Source organism: Callorhinchus milii, unplaced genomic scaffold (assembly GCF_018977255.1).
Source record: "Callorhinchus milii isolate IMCB2004 unplaced genomic scaffold, IMCB_Cmil_1.0 Scaffold10, whole genome shotgun sequence".
Classification (NCBI taxonomy): domain Eukaryota; kingdom Metazoa; phylum Chordata; class Chondrichthyes; order Chimaeriformes; family Callorhinchidae; genus Callorhinchus; species Callorhinchus milii.
The window spans coordinates 13,915,574-13,934,564 of NW_024704751.1; the positions used below are offsets into that span (position 1 = coordinate 13,915,574).

Consider the following 18,991-nt stretch of genomic DNA (forward strand, 5'->3'; position numbering starts at 1 on the left):
AACAAAACACCACAAAAATGTGCCGAGTGAGGATATGTCCAATTTAAAGCCTAACCTATTACACAGGCATTAGAGCCAGTATTCCAATCAGCTATTATCCATTCTGAACGACAGTAACAGAGTTTAACTTTGCTACAGAGATAATAAAAATAATAACACAAAGATGTCAGTGTTCCTTGTTTCCCCCCCCCCCACACTTTTTGCATCCAGTCCGAATCCTGTTAACCATCAAGCTAATTCCTCCCCGGATTTCAGCAAGCATGCTCCAAGTCTTTTGGGATTTTTACTGAGGACGTCTTCACTGGTGAAAGCATTTTATTAAAACCGCTTGAAAACCCCCAAAGAATTGGATCAGAGGGAATATTAACATCCAACGCTAGAGAGTTCCTTAGTTTGTAGAACGCCGGGTGAGCTACAATGGGGGTCAGTAGCATAACATGCATATAAACGATCTTATTGACCGTAGGACCTTCAGGAATATTTATTCATATAAAAAGACCAGGGCTGTAAATTTCGCCCGGAATTCGGGAACAATTGCTGAATCTCACTGGACTGAATTAAAACTCTCTCCACACTGAAACCAGGAATCATTCCGTTGTGTGGGGAGTCACGGCCCAAAGGCGGAATCTATAGGGATGTTACACAAGGTCGCTATGCTTTACAGGGTTTCCAGTGAAGCGCTTTGATATGTCCTCCTGTCAAGTGGAGTCCTGTAGCGCCGTGAATAGTGCACTCTCCTCACGAGCGAGAGGACCCAGGTTCGATTCCATGGGCGGGGAGAAACCTTGGGCAAGTTTCCTTACTCCACACACATCTGTTTACCTAACAGCAAACAGGAACCCAGATGTTAGTCGATTGATGAATCGCTTTCCGGGGGTAATAATCTCTTCCTGATAAAAAAAAATGTAGTCATTCAACTCCATGACTGTTTGTGGGACACTGCTGTGTATGTTGAATTGGCTATCACTGGGACATCCTCCTGATGCGAAAGGCACTGTACAAATTTGTTGTTGTTGTTGTTGTGTTTCACCCACAAAATACACAGTCAATCCCTTTTACAGTATATTCTGTGAAGCGCTTTGAGACGTCTCAGCGACGTGATAAGGCCCTATGTCAAATGCAAGGATTATTATTATCATTAATGCTTCAAATATATTTGGGAAGTGTCAGACAATTTACATTTAAACAGCACATCAGGTGGAAGTTTCAAAGCGCTCAACAATATTGGTCTGGATCCCAAGTTTGTGGGAGAGGAGAAAATAAACAGAAAGGGGATGAAAAGATCCACTGTGATCTAACAGGCTCCATGGACTGGTTATTACTACTACTACTACCAATCATAATAATCCTTGCATTTGATATAGCGCCTTATCATGTCGTTGAGACATCTCAAAGCGCTTTATAGGACACAAACATTTGGTTACGTGTTTGAGGAAAAGGTCAGACTCTCCCACTGTCAAGGGACCTATCTCACGTGAAAGGCACTATATAAATGCAAGTTGTTGTTGAGAAAAAGCAATGAGGACACAGTGGGAAATGGGTTTGGAGCAAACAGTTCCAGTGGGATTGGAGTGGGGGGGTGGGGGGGTGCGGCACCAGTTTTAGACGAGCTGTGGCCTTCTCTGGTGGTGTAATTTCTGTCGTCAGTAAATCCCGTGTTACAGTGAAATTGCTACTAGCCATATCTTGATTGCATTCCCCCGGAGGACAGGAAATTCAATCCTTTTGATTTATCGATATAAAATGCTGACGTTAGCTCCTATTGCAGTGGTACTGAGGGGAATGGGAGCACTGGATTGTCGGAGGCATTGAGATATTAAACCGAGATGCTGTGGGTCCTCTCATTTGCGAGGGGAGCGCTCTAATCACTACGCTATGGGACTCCACAATTTGTGAGGGTTTTGAACCCATGATGTGTGTCCCCTCCCCTCCCCCACCCTCCCAACCCCGAATCACTGCCTTTAAACGCCACGTGTCCAAGAGGCAAGTGCTGGGTAGCCTGGCTGGGATCCCACAAACTCCAGCTGTTGTGAATCTAGGATCTTTGGTCTGTGAGCAATGTAGGGCAATGGGCAAAAAGCCTTTCAACTTAAACTGTATTGATCTGCGGTAGCCTGCGAGGGAAGCAGGGAAAGGGAATCGGCAGCAAGTGACCGCAATGAGCCAGTGATTACAGCTCAACAGCTCCCGGCCTGATTAATATTAATAATGATAATAATAATCATTGAATTTGATATAGCACCTTATAAAGCACATAATACTAGACGTAAAAAGATCCATCTAGTTTGTCTTCCACCCTTCTGCACGTATGTCCCAAATTACCTTTGTACTATATCCCATAACGTTATTTCCCAAAAGAAAACTGTCTAATCTGTGTTTGAAGGACGCTTATCATGTCGCTGAGACATCCCGAAGCACTTCAGAGAATATATTATAAAATAATAATAATAATCCTTGCACTTGATATAGCGCTTTTCACGTCGGGAGGACGTCCCAAAGCGCTTCACAGAACACACTGTAAAGTGAATTGACTGTATATTTGTGGGCGAACGCGGCAGCCAATTTCGCACAGCAATGTCCCTCAAACAGTCATGAATTTTTTTTTGAGGGCTTATTTTTTACCCCCAGAAAGCGATCCGCCAATCGACTAACCACGAGGTCTTTGGCAAACAAAAGATTTTGCTCTCGAGAGCAGAAAGAATTCCAGCCCCCGAGTGCAGCAGAATCCCAGTTATGTGACGAGCCTGGAAAAATGTTCCTGAGCTGGATACAGTTAGTTTGCTGATTTATAAATCAGCTGATAACTTTTCCACGTTACTCATTACCGCTGCCTAGCCACATGCCTTTCTGGTGACACAAGGGAGCTATTCACACTCAGGCTCCACTCAGTGTCTGATGTCTCATTGCCATTTGGAGAGAGGAATTTTTCCTCCTACCGGTAACTGTATAAATGTGCCCATTGTACCAGATATGCGGCATTTCAGGCATCGACACACGTTCAACCTGGTTACACGTTTCGCCCACAAAATGCACAGTCAATTAACTTTACAGTATATTCTGTGAATCGCTTTGAGATGTCTCAATGACGTGATAAGGCTCTGTATCAAATGCAAGGATTATTATTGTTATACCCTGACCTCACAAACATCTATAAATCAAGCAACGTGTTTGTATTAGTCTCATACGCAATCACAATTACACAATACCAAACCACACACACAATACAACACACACCAAACAACACACACAATCACAATCTAACATACGCACACAACCAAACCATATCCAATGAACACACATCACTCACCCACACACAGAGTATAATGTTCCTGTGCGTTGTTTTAACACTGACTGACTTGAATTGAAAGTAAAAGGCTTTGCTCTTCATAGCTAAACCTCATCAAAGCAGCTGCTTTGCAAACCGAAGCTCGGGAAATTTACAAATCAGATCAGCGCTTATCCTCGGGGGGGATTCTGCAAAGGTAACAGCGAGTGACACACTACAGAAAGCCAATTTTATGCAGTGCCTCAGTCAGTCAGTCAGACAGCCACACACACACACACACACTGGGGTCCAATTTGAATTATTTCTCAACCGTATCCCCTAACAAGGAACCAAATAAACAAGGACCCTCTCGGTTGGCGTGGGGAGGGGGGTGTTGGAGTACATCACACAGACGCACAGTAATTCCCCTCCAGGGAAATCTACTGCTGGAGCCTGGGGAGTGGTGGGGGGGGGGGGTGGGGTGGGGTGGGAAAGGATTCCAATGGGATTCCTTGATAAAGAAAAGCCATTTAGAAACAGCGCAAATTAGGCCCAAATATGCAATGTATCTGGGGTGAATCAATCAGATTTTGAAAGGAAGGCAACACCAAGCCAATGGTTTAAATGATTTTTTGCTGTAGAATTTCCTCCCCCTCTCCCCCCACACTCTTCCAATACCGTGGATGAGATGTTTAACATCCAACAACAACAATAAATTACACTTGCATGCCGCCTTTCAGGTCAGGACAGGGCACAGATGGGTTTAACGTCTCATCAGACAATGCAGTGCGCATACACACATACACACCACCAAACTGCACTGCATTTGTTCACAACAATGAACAGGAAGGTTGAGTTCAGGTAACAATGAACAAACAGACACCGTCACAGATCTAATTCACAGTTAATTGGCACCAATTATGGAATAAGATGTTGCGTCCTGCCTAGCGATTCAATCCTCTCATACCTCAAACCGAGTGAGCGTTCAGCTCTCTCACTGTGTGCATTTGAAAGTATTGTTCTGTTAGATTGGGAATTGAGGAAGTAAACTCAGAACAATACTTTCAAATGCTCTGAGGCAGCAGAACACAAGAAAACACGGGTTTTTTAGAGCAGTAAAGAGGCAATTTCAGGACAGAAACCAGGAAGTGTTTCCTTCCCCTAAGGAGAATTAACGACTTAAAGAAGAATGACTCAGATTCAGATTCTTTCACTTCATGGCTGTGAGCACATTAAATTGGCTGCCATGTTGGTCTAAAATAAAATATAATAATAATCCTTGCACTTGATACTTTGACACCTCAAAGCGCTTCACAGAATATACTGTAAATAATAATAATAATAATAATCCTTGCATTTGATATAGCGCTTTTCACGTCGGGAGGACGTCCCAAAGCGCTTCACAGAACACACTGTAAAGTGAATTGACTGTATATTTGTGGTTGAAACCCGGCTGATAATAGCGCACAGCAGTGTGGATTGAGTGACCAAATCATTAATATTATTTTGTTTATTTATTTTGAAGAGATTATTACCCCAGAAAGCGATCCGGCCAATCGACTAACAACCATGTTCCTATTTACTGCTAGATAAACAGAGTCGTTTGGAGTAAGGAAACTTGCCTAAGGTTTCGCCCTGCCCGGGAATTGAACCCAAGCCCTCTCGCTTGGAGGGCGAGTGCTCTAACCACTGAGCTACAGGACTCGGTCTTCAAACAAAATCTCTACACTTTACGATCAAACTCCTGTGAAGCGCCTCGAGACGTTCTCCGGACTTGAAAAGCGCTGTATCAAGTGCAAAGATTGTTATTATTATTTAAAGAACAAGACACACCACACTCCTCCTCTCTCTCTGTGTGTGTGTCGGGGCGCGGTGTGGTTTATCGGGCGCTCAGTTCACTATGTTGAATTCATGTCGTGTTCTGCAAAGTACAATATTCCAATTATTTTTGGAAAGCGAGCTTCTGTTTTTAACATGGCCGCGAGAAAAAAAAAAGAGAAGTTCTTCCATCTCGCTCATTAAACCCAGAACAAGTTTAGGTTCGCTCGCTTCGTGTTTGAGGGGCGATCGTTAAAACCAGAGAAGAAACCAACAACTGAACCCGAGAGGTTAGGATTTTTTTTTTTTGGTCTCAAGAGGAAGCTTGCTCCACCGAAGCCAGTTGGTGGCCTGCCATGTGCTGCCCTCGTTATTCACCTCCTCAGCCTCGCGCTCTGGTCAGATATTCATTTTCTTTTAAAAACGCAAGCGATTGGGGAAGTGGTCGGAGTAGAGAGAGTAAAGCTTAACCCCGGCAAGGCGATGTTCAGCAGAGTTAATACTTTGGGTCTTTGCGTACGCTTACGTGAATAGATTATTAGGGTAACAACCCCTCCACTTTTATTTTTGAATTTGGTCACTGCTGCGCGATTTTGGGCAGCCGAGTTTCGCCCCCAAAATACACAGTCAATCCACTTACGGTATATTCTGTGAAGCGCTTTGAGGCGTCTCAATGACTTGATAAGGCGCTAAATCAAATGCAAGGACTATTATTATTATAGTCTCGCTCCCACCCCCTGAACTGGCCCCCTTCCCGCCACCAAAAACCCCAAGCCAGAAGCTGCTGTGTCTATTGTGTGTGTGTGTATATATATATATATATATATAAAAAACTCATCTGTTTTTCGCATGAGCTGCTCACCTCTGCCAAAAAAAACAGCAAGACGGCCACGGAATTATAATGTCACTAAAAGGAAACGCGATGGTTCAGCGAGGATGAGGGAGGGAGCGGTGAGAGGGGGAGTCAATCAAACCGAATTATCGACGGACGCAGAGAGAAAATAAAATAGTTGGTCTGAAAGACTAACCAAACAATTTGTCATTAGGTTGGGCTCCGCTGATGAACTGTTTGAGTCTGTCGTATTGCTGGGTGGAGGGAGGAGATGGTGGGGGTGGGGGGGGGTGGTGGGAGGGGGTGGTGGGGAGACTGGAAATCAGGCTGTGATTGTTGTTGGCAGATCCCAGCTCTGACCAAGTGGCTTCGATTCAGGAAAAGTGGCTGCGCTGTTGGCTCAGAGTCTCGTCTCGTTTCAGGAGCCAAAGCCGTTTCCTCAGCAACTCCTGTTGCCACTGTTTGTCTCGGATCGTTTCCGCAGAGAGCGCACACGCCCGTCCTGGGAGAGCCGCGAATTCTTAATGAAGCGATTCACAGGAGCGATGACTTGCATTTACACAGCGCCCTTCACTTGGGGTCATGGCTCAGAGCGCTGGACAGTGTCGGGGACGGACGCCGAGCGAGGGAAATGGGTAACTAGCTGACAGGGAAAGGTTTTCAGGTGGGATTTAAACACAGATTGAATTGAAAGGGAGTGGGGGTGGGGGGGGGCAGCAAGGCGGAGGGGTTGAGGATGGGAGTTCCAGATATCAGGGGTGTTGAACCGCCCTCGTCAACAGTTCCCTCGTTCACTTCATGGCTGTGCGCAGGAGCGTTGCTGTGTGCCAAATGGCTCGCCTGTAAATACACAGTCACTACCCTTGACAGCTCTATCCTGCGAAGTGCCTCGAGGTGTTTCATTACGACGACAGCTTGCGTTTATTTATAGAATGCCTGCCACGTAGCACAACATCTCGGAGTTTCACAATGACCTTCGAGAAGTATCATTTGCTGGGATTATTGAAAACCCCTTGAAGTGTTGAGTATTATCCACCACACTCCACCTCCTCCCGGCTCTCCAATATATCCTCAGTGAAGGACGCCAAGTCACAGAGGCCTGCCAGTTGGAGGGCTTTACCTTTCCAGCTATAACACCATCACACTCGGCTTCTCACGTCTCAGGAACAAGAGTCAGTGATGTTTCAGCCCAGATCAGCTACATCGGCCCACAGTCAAACAGCCTGAGCACATTCACTGTGAAAGGCTTCCTCCCGTAACAGTGAATGGAGACTCAGCCAAGGTACTGGAGGCCTGAAATGACTGCACCCCGGGATTCTCCCACCACCCCCCCTCGTACCCCACGATGGAAAAAGTTGACGAGGATTAAAACCCAAACTATAAGCACAGCACAGTCCCACTGACAGCCATGACCGAGTGACCAATTTTATTTGGGGGATTCTTGGCCCAGGACACCGGGAGAGAAAAACTCCCTTCTCTTTTCAAATAGTGCCATGCGATCTTTGAACGTCCACCTGACAATGCAACTCACCCCCCAGCACTGCACTGGAGCGTCACTGTAGACGATGCGATTCCGAGTCCCGACGTGGGGCTTGAACCCACGACCTTCTGACTCGGGAGGCGAGAGCACCACCACTGCGCCAGGTTGACGCGCCCGCAAACACACGCATTGGTAAAGATCGAACAGGAAGCATCGATTATAAAAAGGTGGCAATGGCTTTGATTAAAACATCAATTACTCAGCGCTGCGTTTGATATTTTCCCCCAGCGCAGCTGTGTGAGAAGCAATCCCTCTCCTCTTAAATGTGACTTATTGGTTTCACTTCCAAGGCTCGCTGGCTTTGAAACAAAATGAGTATTTCTCTCGCTGAGCCCTAACCGCCCACCCCACCCCACCCCCCTCACCGCAGTCCATGGCTCCCATGCACTGTGCGTTGCAGAGAAATTTTGTTTTTAAAAAAAATCGTCGAAAGCAATCTGGGCGGATGCGGCTTTTATTGAAGCTTTCAGGCTGTAATAAGGTTTTTTTGGTGGGAAACTGGAGATGGTTTGCCCGAAGGTGAATCAAAGACAGCCCTCGCTTGATAAATATTATGTTATTTCATTGCCAAAATGTGGTAACTGAGAAACATGGTAACAAATTGATTTCTCTCACAAACCAACTTGGGTAATGGTAATAATAATAATAATCCTCGCATTTGATATAGCGCTTTTCACGGCTTCTCGACGTCTCAAAGCACTTCACAGAATATACTGTAAAGTGAATTGACTGTATATTTATGGGCGAAACACAGCAGCCAATTGCCCACAGCAGTCAGTCACGCTCAGAGTCAGAAAGTTGGGGTTTCAGGTCGTAACAGTGTCCCACAAACAGTTGTGGATTGAATGACCAAATCATTAGTTTTATTTTTAGGGATAATTATCCCCGGAAAAGTGATCCAGAAAACCTGCCCGACATTTCGCCCTGCCCAGGAATCGAACCCAGGTCTCTCGCTTGCGAGACAAGTGCTCTAACCACTGAGATACAGGATTCCTCTTTGGGTAATTTGCATTATTCCACAGTATCTGTAGAACTTGTGCCAGATTTCATCTCATTTGTATGTTTCCTCTGGAGCATCAGCGGAGACCGTGAACTCAAAAGTTCCAAATTAGGACCTGAACTCGCAACTTTCTGACTCAGAGTGTGACTGACCGACCGACCCCTTTGCTTTGCACAGTTGAACTTCTCTTTCTCTCTCTTTAGCCCAGTCGGTCAGAAAGTGGGGCCATTGAGGGCGAAGGGATTGCTGGGTGCCTGGCTGACTAGGCTATGTCCTTGAAACGTTCCTTATAACCAGGACTAATAAACTGCTCTTCCACTCAGAGAGCGAGAAGCCCTGGTAAACACGGCCTTGATTCTCCTAACATACTTTCTGGGTTCCTTCCAAAAGGCACTACTGTGGCATTCTCACTCTATCTGTAAACAGGATTGCTAGTCCGCTTGCCCCCTGGGATATATATATAGGCTGCTTAATCGTATCCCACTGAAGTGCGACATATTTCTCTGAATCAGTGAGTGCGGTCATTCTACATTGCGTCTTGGGCCAAGGTCAGCCTGAGTAGCCTTCACTTCCATTGCACCAGATTAGAAATTCCACCCTTCCTCCAACCCTTCCTCTCTGACCCCACCCCCCCGCGCCCCACACACCCCACACCCACTGTTGAACTGTTTAGGACGTGCTTCTGATGTGAAAGTTAAATGTATTTTTTAAATAACTACATATAAAAAAAATGATTTCACTTCCATTGAATAACAAACGCAAGAAGGAGGAACGGTTCGGGGGTTCCTGGCGACTCAGGAGGTAAAGAGCGAGGGGAGTGCGTGTGTTTGTGTGCATGGGTGTGCGCAAAACACTGTGACATAACCCAGATACGTTCAGCGGAGTGATGCTCAATCGCAGTGGTTTTATCTAATCTTTGGCTCTGCAATGGACATCGTCCATTCACACCCAGGGATTGACTTGCCAAACCACAGATCGCCTTATTTGGCGCCTCTGACGGACAGATTGCCATCGCTGTTTTTCCACAACGTCAGTCGGGCAGGTTAAAAAAAAACATGCACTTAAACACGTGTCATTCGGTCACCCTCTTATCAGCACCACTTCTCACCCACTGCACATTCCCTCCCCCATCCCGATCCCTCCTCACCGCCATCGGTGGCTGTGCCTTCATCCGCTACACCCCAACCTCTGGAACTCTACGCCTCAATCCCTCTGCCTGGATCCCTCCCTCACTTTAAACCCTGCCTTAAGACCCACCTCTGGTCATTTCCCCCTTCCACCCTCCTCCTCTCCCACCCTCGGTATCCAATCCTGTCTTTGTAAATTGTTCCGAGGCATTATACACACACACACACACACACATATATATATATCTCATAATAATGCAATTGATATAGCGCCTTATCACGTCGTCACGATGTCTCAAAGCGCTTCGCAGAAAATTTTACGAAGTGGAGTAACTGTGTTATTTTGTGGCCATTTTGTATTTTGTGTTATCCAAGGTGAAGGGAGTTGTTGGGGATCAAACCCCACTTGGAGACTTCGAGCTCAGACTAACGCGAGAGACCCCAGCCCCCAGTAACAGAGGACATGCTTTTTTACAAAGCATTTCAGACTTTGAACAAAGCGACATCTAGATACTGAACACACTGATAAGACACGGGGAGAGAGGGGGGGGGGGTGCGGGTGGGGGGGGAAGAGCAGGATTAGTGTGGGAAGTGGGAGGGTCAATGGCTGTGGTAGATATAAGGAGAAAAATGAGGCGAGTGATACCATATGCTCCTGCTGTGAAACTGGTCGGAGACTGACACGTACATACACACCATCACTGGAAATTCCTTGGATTGGAAGGGGGTGGGGGGTGGGGGGGGGGTGGGGGAGAGAAAACAGAAAGATTGTCATTTTACATCTGAAGAATCTTTACCAATTCATTCCTGTGTAAACTCAGCAGCTGTGAAAGCACATCCTGCAGTGCCAAGCATCAACAGCTCTCAGAGATCTTCAGGCTGTTCTTACCCATATTTTATATACATATATATACACACACACACACACACACACAAATAAAGCTTTTGGTTTCCAGACGGCTTGGTTACATTGCTTTATCACTTGGCCTGAAACCAAGTGTCCTGTAGCTACTGACTTTATCCGTGTGTGTGTGTGTGTGTGTGTGTGTGTGAGAGAGAGTGTGTGTGTTGAAAGAGCAAAAAAAATTTGCACCAAAATCCCTTCACCCTTCCTGTTTTGCTCCCAAAATATACCGTCAATCCACTTTTACAGTATATTCTGTGAAGCGCTTTGAGATATTTCAACGTCATGATAAGACTCTATCAAATTCAAGGATTATGATTATTGTATTCAGCCTCTCCCCGAATGGTGTCTGTCTTGAAATTGCCCCCTTGCAGCTCAAAACCCCCATGTTTTCTTGTGTTCTGCTGCCTCAAAGTGTTTGAAAGAATTACTCTGAGTTTACTTCCTCAATTCCTAATGTAAGGTCTCGTACACGTTGAGGGAGCTAAATGTTCTCTCGGTTTAAATGTACAGTCAGAGAGGGTTGAATTGCCGGGCAGAATGCACACCCACATCTTATTCCACTGTTGTGCGCAATTGGCTGCCACGTTTCACCAACAAATAGTCAGTCCACTTTTACAATATATTCTGCAGAGCGCTTCGAGACGTCTCAACGAAGTGATAAGGCGCCATATCAGCTGCAAGCATTATTCGGTCATGACGCACTGAACAGTGGGATAAAGTTTCCCTTAAGGAATAAGAGAATTACATCATGGAGAGAGACGATTCGTGCTTGTGCGGATCAGTAAGTCTCCTCGAAAGCCCTTCAGAATATTGAAGGCCTCTCTCTCTCTCTCTCTCTTTGTGTTAGAGCCGTCTCTGGAAGTTGTGGAAGGGGTTGAGGAGGGGTGGAGTGGGGAGACTTAATCCTTGATGCCAGTACAGTGGGGGGGGGGGGGGGGGGGGGAGGGAGGAAGGGAGCAAGGGGGTGGTGGTGGGGGGGGAAATGGAGTTGGGGGAGGGGAAGGTTGTTTACTCTGGTTTGTCTGAGCTGCTCTGCAATCCATTGCTGGCCTCGGTCCAACATGAAAATTGGCAGTAAACAAAGCAGGGGAGATTATGCTAAGGTTTGATCGAGACAACCAGGATGATGCAAACTGAACACATCTACCCACTGTTTGCAATGACGGTCCTCAGTCAGTGATTTGCCATCAGGCTGCCAAACACCAGCTTAACACAGCTCCTGTGGGTTTCTCTCTCTCTCTCGCACACTCACTCTCTCTCGGTTCTTTCGCAGTGTCATATTACAAGCAAGCGGCTCGCCCTGCAACCATTTACTGCCTGCCCTGATGCAAATAATAATCATTGCATTTGATATCGCGCCTTATCACGTCGTCGAGAGGTCTCAAACGCTTTATAGAATGTAGCTTCCCACTGGGAGCTCTCTACTCTAATCCCATTCCGTGCTTTCTCCCCATCGGGTATGTGCTGTTGCTCACTCCCCCACTAGAGCTCTCTATTCTAATCCTCTGCTCTGTCCCTGTACCAAGTCATTCAATGTACCCCATTCCGTGTCTGCATCCGGTTCAGGTGGATGTTGAAGATCCCACAGCACTGGTGGTAAAGAGATGGAAGGTCCTCTCTCCCGATGTCCTGCCTGACAATCCCTCAGCTCATAGCTTCTTGCAGGACGCTGGCTACATGCAAACTTGCTGCCGTTTCAGCTATAAAGTACACACTCACTACATTTTACAGTAAAATCCTGATGACGTGATAGAGTAAAACTCCCATAAATTTGATCTGTATAAACTGTACAATCGCCTAAGCCCGAGTCCCGTTCAAGAGGTTATATCCTACGCAAGTTTGACATAACTCACACTTCGCACAAGTCACATTAAATGTACGGTTCCAACTGATATGACTTATGTGAGGTTTACTGTACAATGTTTTATTGGAGAGCGAGGATTACTGTTGTGTTTTCAGCTGCGCCGTGTGCTTATACCAGAGCCGGCGATTACGGGTTGTGACTGCGCTGACGATCATGTTGTTTGTTTGGAAGTCCCGTGAGCTGCAAAGGGGCGGTTGGGACACTGGGGGACCAGTCAGCGAGGAGGGAATGAGCGCTCCCACCCCTCTCTCTCTCTCTCTCTCTCAGGTCGCTATCTCACAGAGCAGAGTGTTATTCAGCTCCTGGCAAACTCTCACATCCCCTCTGGCAACACCACGATAACAGGAAGCATTTCGAAACTTTCACAAAACCAGTTTGGGCCGGATTCCGAACTCCTCTTTTTTTAAGTCAATGTTGTGACTCGCAACAGCATTGAGGAACTCAGCTCCGGCGTTGCTTATTTCCTTGCAAACGCATTCAAGGTCGTAAAGTCACCAACTGAACCGAGAGGACAATGCGACTGCGAGGGGTTGGGTATCTTTGCAATCGATGAGAGTAGACAACTGAGCCACGCAGTCTGAGGACAGCAGGGAAAGGGCGTGATTCCCCCCCTCCCCCCCAACGAGGGGAATTTCAGGTCCGTGGGGGTTCCGACCTCTGGAACGCTGCTCGGGAGAACGTTGGGGTGAGATCGGCGTTCCAAGCAATCCCGGAGTGTCCAAACACCGCACAACCAGGGACTGGCAGGGTGTGAAGCTCTTTCCCCTCCGTCCTGGGGTGAAGAGATTTAGGTGGGAGTTGAGGAAACTGAGTTGTTTAATCATCAAACCTCACCGGGTCTCGGTGCCAATTCAGCCAAAGGTACAGAACATCTCACTCATTCCATGGAATGAACGCAGAGCAACAGAGCAATAACAACAACAACTTGCTCTGTTGCCTGCGATGTCCACTTTATATAGCGTCCTTCACACAGGGCAGCGTCTCAGAGCACTTGACAGAGCAATAACCATATAAACAGGTCTCTTTCTTAGGTATCAATCCTTTTGCGGAACAGCGTACATCAAATTAGACTACTTTAGGCAAATATTTGCCCAAATACTGAGGTATTTTCACTTGTAAACGGGAAACTATGCAAAATACAAACTTTGAGCTTGTCGCAGACACAGAGTTTCTTGGCTTGATAGACTTCTCCCAGATGAACGTTTCACAGCCAAATGTATTTTTAAAAAAATAATAAAAATCATTTACCGTCTGTCTCTCTCTCTCGCTCTGTTGCATTTGCTCCTGGAATCCAAGCTGAATTCGATGACACTCAGCTCAGTGACGAATTCGATCCCAACAACAACTTGCATTTACATAGCGGCCTCTCAGGCAGGATAGCTTCCCAGAGCGCTTAATCCCAAGCCTTAACCGTCGGCAAACACAGATTGATGCTTTCAGATGCACTGGGATAGCAGAACACGAGGAGGCAGGGTTAGATGTTACACAAAGGACAATTTGGGGGGTGGGGAATAGACACCAGGAAGGTTTTCTTCACCCAGAGAGCAATTAACGAGGAACAGGTTGCTGGGAAGGGTCCCAGCACACTGGGATTGAGACTCATTTAACTAAACAGCTCGTTGGGAGGAAGGTAGGGTGTGGTTTCTGGAAGCATGAGATCAAATGGCTTTCGTCAATAATCTTATATTTTCGAATTATTTTATAGCGATTCCTATATGGCTTCCCCACTTCGCAGAACACATCCACACCTTTGCTCGTAGAAAGCCCAAACTTCACAGGAGCCAATTGTGCAAAGATACCTACAACCTTAAAGTTGTAACAGTTAAAAGAGACGGGAGGGAGAGAGAGAGAGAGAAAATGCGGGGGGGCGGTGGGGAGAAGAGAGGGGAGTGGGAGGGAAAGTGATGTGAAATGAAAGTGATGTGATCAGCATCACTTGTTACATCCCCTTTCTAAGTATTTGGTACAACAGATTCTGTAGCCTTTTGGGGGTATTTCCTTTCAAGAAATCAATGGGAGAGGTTGCCTGGGTGTGGAGCAGTGCGTTATGCAGTGCCTTTGGGGATCATTGGTAGTCAATGAATACCGAACCTAAATAGAGACAAGCTCCAGGTGGAGAATAAATCAGCAGAGAAAGAATGGTATTGACTGGGAAGGAAGCCACAGGCATGTTAATGTTTGGGAGAGGAGTGGGGTGAGGGAGGGAGACAGAGGTAAGGGATTGCTTTTGTTAATGATTAAAGTACCGAGTTAGTGGATGAATTCAGCGGCTGTTGTTGAAGCCTTCGTGCCCAGGCTCAGGGTGAAGGGCTTTTTTCTCCAAGCCCAAGACATTTGAAAATGATTCACAGTGACTGGCACAAGCTGCAACAGTAGGAAGAGATGACAGTCGGGCCTTGTGTTGATGAATTGTTGTGTAACATAAATTTGCAATCAGTGTGTGTATAAACAGCGTTCGGTTGCCAACAGGCGCAGAAGCCAATGTCTGAGACTGGATCCAAGTTCTCAACACATTGCCCACAGCAGGCGACAGGCGAACTGGTGTAGAATTCTCTTCTTTTAAGGGTTTGGATTGACCCAGAAAGGGGAGATGGGGTGGGAAGAGGGTGAAATTTGTGACAGTTTGTCATCCAGTGAGTTGTTGGAGGCAGCCGTGAAGCGAGTGACCAAATTTTATTATTTCAGGGGGATTGTCGGCCAGGACACCGGGAGAGAAACTCTCTTCTTTATCCGAATAGCGTCGTGGGATCTTTAACGCTCACCGGAACAGGCACAGACGGGGAACCCAGTTTGACGTCTCATCTGAAGCACGCGCCTCTATAAAATTGCAGTGCCACCCCCACCCAGCGCTGGATTGGGGCATCAGCTTAGACTGTGCGTTCAAAGCCTTGACGTTTGATGAATCAATAGGAAAAATTGACTTCCTCTTTGCATTCCAAGCCGAACAAGGAAAGTGGCAGGAAACTGCACTCAGTAGGAAGAGGAAACCTGGCAAATCAAACAGGCTTTGATCGAGTTGTTTGTTAGATAGACAGACTGCCGATACCTCATCCGTGCTGAATATGAATTTGCAACCTCCCCCTAACAAAGCTAGGGGGAGGGAGCAGAGGAATGGGATTAGAGTGGAGAGCTTCAGTGGAGCCCACAACCTCCTGACTTGGAGGCCAGATAATCCGCCAGCTGTTTATGGGACTTTGCCGTGCACAAGTTTCCCACATGACAGTCGCTGCCCTGAATAGCGAAGCGTTTGGTAGATGTTAAACCAGTGAATGATAAAGTTCAAGGAGGGTTTGGGTTTGGCCCACAAGATACAGTCAATTCGCTTTACAGTATATTCTGCGAAGAGCTTTGAGACATTGCAAAGACAGCACTCTATCAAATGCCAGGATTAGTATTATTAGTAGTAAAGACACATATTAAAAATGCAAGTTTTTTTTTATTTCAAAATAATAATCCGTGCATTTGATCTCACATCTCAAAGCGCTTCACAGGATATACTGTAAAGTGAATTAACTATATTTATTTTCTAAAATGAAACCATCATCTGTCCCATCTCTTACTGCTTCACTCTCCCCCCCCCCCCCACCCACCCACCGAAAACTTCTGGAGGTTTAATCTTTTTTATATTCTATATTCTATTAAATTGCCTCGTCAGATATTATTAATTTCAAGCAGATTGGTTTAGAAAAGAGTGGAATCTTTACTGTGATGAGTCTCCAGGGCAAAGGATCAGAAATGAGTTTTGTTTTTTCTGTTAAACTCCCCTCTTGCTGTTTGGGAAATCTCTGATTTATTTGACTCTCGTCAAATCGCCAGAGTGTGTGGAACACAATTCAACTGCGTTACCTCTGTCCTATCTGCAGGTTTTCTCCCGCTCACCCAGCAGAAGACAAAATACTGAGGAAGAAACCCATTTTAGTGTTACATTGACAACAGTGACAATTAAGTGCTTTTGGTTCGCTAAACTCACAGACCCACATTTATAAGGTACAAATTCCTTGCACTACACTGATTTATGCCGATGTGTCTGACATCTACCTGCCCCCACCACGTTCGCTCACTGCCACTGGCTCCTCTTCCCTCCCGCCCCATCCTGCCACAAATTAAATTCAAGATCCTTTCCCTCTCCTTCAAATCCCTCCATGCCCTCTGACCTCCGTGACGTCCTGCTACCCTACTGCACCCTCCACTCAAGTCTGCTTCGTGCCCCTCCACCTCCCTGCCACCTCTCCAACCCAGAGAACATTCCAGAGTGCGATTGAGTGTCTGTTAAAGGTCAAGTCATCCCAAAAGGAAGGAAGAGCGCGGGCCTGGAGACAGTTGACTGGATGACCGGAGGAAATTGGATGACAACACTTGACTCCCAATCATCGACCTCAGTGTTATCTGAGCAGAATAGGTTCAGCTGTAAATGTGCCGAAATGTACCCAGCTCTTGTTCTAACAAACGTATCTGGAATAAGAGTGCAGAAAGTGGAACAAATTTGGACCTCTCTCTCTCTCTCTCCCGTTGACGAAGCTCCATGGAGCGTGAACCCGAGGCTGCAAGTATTGCCCAATAATCCTCCTTGAACTTTGCAGAGCGCTTTTCCATTCGGCAGACATGTGAGCTCACAGGAATGGCATGTGGAGCAGGGAGGCAGGCACCTAGCGCAGTGATGGGCAGGGGTGGGGGGGGGGTTGGATTCTGAGCTCGGGCCTGAATGAAGGGAAGTGGAGTCAATGGGCGTGAAAGGCTCCTTTTGTGCAAGGAGGAGGCAGCAAGGCAATGGCAAAGGGCTTCCTCTCGCAGCTAGCTTCAACACTGTGCGTGCAAGGCAGCGAGACAGTTTAACACTGGTCTCAGAAAAAAAAACAACCACAGAGAAATAGATTTCAGTCAAACTACTAGCTGTTTTCCACAATCTCTGCGGTTACTTGTTGCAACACGTCAGACCGGACGGACATGCAGATTCACATTCAGCAACAAAGAGAATCAAATTCCACAGCTAACTCGTGAACCCGCAGCCTTCTCACTCATGGGAGAGTGTGACTGTCTGGACTGACCTGGGCCGACACCTGGAAACACAGCTCAGAAAATAACTAATAGGTGCTGGAGTAAGATGAGCAGCTCAAGTACAAGGTTGGGGGGGGGACATCTAGAAAGACGAGGGAGATGGGCTGACAGGTGGCAAATGTAGACAGATGCAGTGATGAGATTGGGGAAGGAAATTCTATGCTTTGTCTTTACTGTAGACAGATGGGTGGGGGAATGTGGTTGATACAACAACAACTTGCACTTATATAGTGCCCCCCCCTACACTGGGTAGCGTCTCGGAGTGCTTAACAGCCTGACTGAGTGGGTGGCCAAAAGCACAAGTCGAAGAGGAAAGTTTTCAGGCAGGACTTGATAAAGGGGAGAGGGAGAGGGGTGCAAGCCGGAGGGATTGAGGGAGTGGTTCCAGAGTTTCAGGCATAGTGGCTGAAAGCGTGACCTCCGATAGTGGGGTGGAGGGTGCGAGGGACAACCAGGAGGCTGGTGCCAGTCGAGCGGAGGTGCTGGGTGGTGGATTGCGGGGTGAGGAGGTCGGAAAGGTAGGGAGGTACCAGAGAGTGAAGGGATACCAGTACGTTTTGCTGTGGATCGGATCTTGAGATGCTATAGGGATAGAGTGCATTATCAGGAGAGATACTGAGCTTGCACAAGGCACTGGACGAGCCTCATCTGAAGCTCTGCATACATTTCTGGTTGTCCTATTACAGTGAGGATATCTTGTCGCTGGTGACGTTAGATCAATGCCTGGAGTTGGGCACTTGAGTCACGAGGCCGGAGAAGGTGCAGGGGAGAGTTTTGGTGAAGTGTTTCAAGCCGGTTTGCCCACAAAATACACAGTCAATCCACTTTACAGTATATCCTGTGAAGTGCTTTGAAACACCTTAACAATGTGATAAGGCGCTGTATCAATTGCAATTATTATTATACAGTCCCAGGATTGCAGGTTAAAACATTACAGTTATTAGGATTCGCTTTAACACCATCAACAAACCTAAAACAAAAGTGGGGGGGTTGGAGAGGGTGAAGGGAGACCGAGTCAAGCTCAGGGGAAGTGAACAGATTTCAGACTAAATGTCTTTCTGCACAGAGCCTGCGGAATAAACACAGACCGAGGGGAAGGCAGTGCAGGCAGGATTATGTCAGAATTCAAGAGGATATGTAGCTACTGTATTTGGCAAGGAATTCAATTGAGGGGGCCTGAGAGATAAGAGTGCAGTAGGATTATTTTTTAAAAAAATCCAATTATTTTCTTTTCACTTTGGGATCAGGAAGACGGATTAAGACGGTCATTCCCAGCCCCTGCCTTTTACCCCCGTCCCTTCCTTCCACATAATATTAGTATCAATGACGAGCAGCAGGGTGAGTTTATCAGGTCAGCGTATGAGAGGGTGAGGAGAGAGGGAGGGTGGGGGTGAGGAGAGAGGGAGGGTGGATGTTAATTTGATGCTCCATTCTTATTGCCTGAGGGTAAGCACCACCTTGTATAACAGTGATCTTATCCAGTTTAAAGCAGTGCACTCCACGTACTCATGTTGGCCTGAGTCCCTGGTATTTGGCAGCAGGAAATAGGTTTATTTCTTTGTTCAGTATGCTCCGCATAACTG

The 18,991-nt window shown here is 46.7% G+C and overlaps 1 non-coding gene across 1 annotated transcript; it reads right to left on the reverse strand.

The window, feature by feature from the left end:
• Window positions 1–4,895: 4,895 nt before the first annotated feature.
• Window positions 4,896–4,969, reverse strand: trnag-ucc. The gene has a single exon. It is a non-coding gene; the product is annotated as a tRNA-Gly (tRNA).
• Between the last annotated feature and the right edge of the window lie 14,022 nt (window positions 4,970–18,991).